Raw genomic sequence first — 1,388 nt, forward strand, 5'->3', positions numbered from 1 at the left:
AGTGGACAGTTAACTGAATATGAGCCAGCAGTGCCCTTGTTGCCAAGAAGGCTCACGGCATCCTGGGCAGCATTGGTAGGAGCATTGCCAGCAGGGAAAGTGTGTTGCCATTAAATCAAAGGAAGTGATTCCTCCCCTCTATTCAGCACTGGTGAGGCCACATCTGGAGTCCTGTGCTCAGTTTTGGGCCCCCCACTATAGAAAGGATGGGAACAAATTGGAGAGTGCAGCAAAGGCCAACAAAAATGGTTCAGGGGCTGGGGGACATGACTTGTGAGGAGAGGCTGAGGGATCTGGGCTTATTTAGTCTGGAGAAGAGAAGACTGAGGGGGGATTTAACAGCAGCCTTCAACTACCTGAAGGGGGGCGTTGAAAGACGAGGGTGCTGGAGGAATCTCCATCCTTGGAGGTTTTTAAGACTTGCATAGGCAAAGCCTTGGCTGGGATGATCTAGTTGGGGATGGTCCTGCCCTGAGCAAGGGGTTGGACTAGATGTGACGTCCTGAGGGTCCCTCCACCCCTCATTTTCTGTGAGTCTATGATAAAAATGAACCTTATAGATTAACTGAAGCTCCATAAGCTTTCATGAGCTCACTTCTCTGCTTACCCTATGCTTTCCCAAACAACAAATTTATCCATTTCCTCTTTTATGCCCTACAAGGAGGCTATTCTTTCCTAGGAACATGGATGGGGAACATTTGAGGTCTTTCAGTTCCATTCTGTTCTTGCTGCTTTTCCCAAATGCTGCACAGCTCCATGTTTTAGCTTTTGAGGACTCTGTCTTGAAGTTCTTGCCATCTAGGGGCTTGTTTTTTTATCATATTTTAGTTTATAGAGTGGGGTATCATCTTGTCCAACTGAAATCACTGAATACTCTAAGATGGTATTCTACTTAGAGTCCCTTTGTGGCCTTGAGGAAGTCATTTAGGATCAGTCCCTCAGGTGATCCTTGAGTTCTTCAGAGTTTAAAGCAGCCAGCTCCAGTGGTGCAATGGGTTAGCATGTGGTACTTATAAGGCAGTACTGGGAGAGTGATGCCAAGGTTGTGAGTTCAAGCCTCACCTGGAGCATTTGACTTTTCATAATTGACCAAAAATGAATGAGAGTCACCAGTGAGGCTACAGTATAGTTAGCAGAACAAACAATACACTGGCATGTGTCACGCCATCTCAAGCAAAACTAAGTAAGTTATTCTCCCACTCTACTTGGCATTGTTGAGGCCACTGCTGCAGTACCACGTCCAGTTCTGGGCACCGCATTTCAAGAAGGATGTGGAGATGCTTGAGAGAGTCCAGAGAAGAGCCCCTCATGATTTGAAACCTGAAGCGCAAGACATAGAAGAAAAGTCTGACAAATACGGGACTGTTCAGCCTAGAAAAGAGAAGACT

At 46.4% G+C, this 1,388-nt stretch overlaps 1 non-coding gene across 1 annotated transcript; it reads left to right on the plus strand.

The window, feature by feature from the left end:
• The first annotated feature begins 977 nt into the window (after positions 1-977).
• On the plus strand, positions 978-1,070 carry TRNAI-UAU. The gene is given in 2 exon segments: positions 978-1,015; positions 1,035-1,070. It is a non-coding gene; the product is annotated as a tRNA-Ile (tRNA).
• Positions 1,071-1,388: the final 318 nt, after the last annotated feature.

The sequence above is a fragment of the Alligator sinensis genome, unplaced genomic scaffold (genome assembly GCF_000455745.1).
Source record: "Alligator sinensis unplaced genomic scaffold, ASM45574v1 scaffold518_1, whole genome shotgun sequence".
In the NCBI taxonomy this organism is placed as follows: Eukaryota; Metazoa; Chordata; order Crocodylia; family Alligatoridae; genus Alligator; species Alligator sinensis.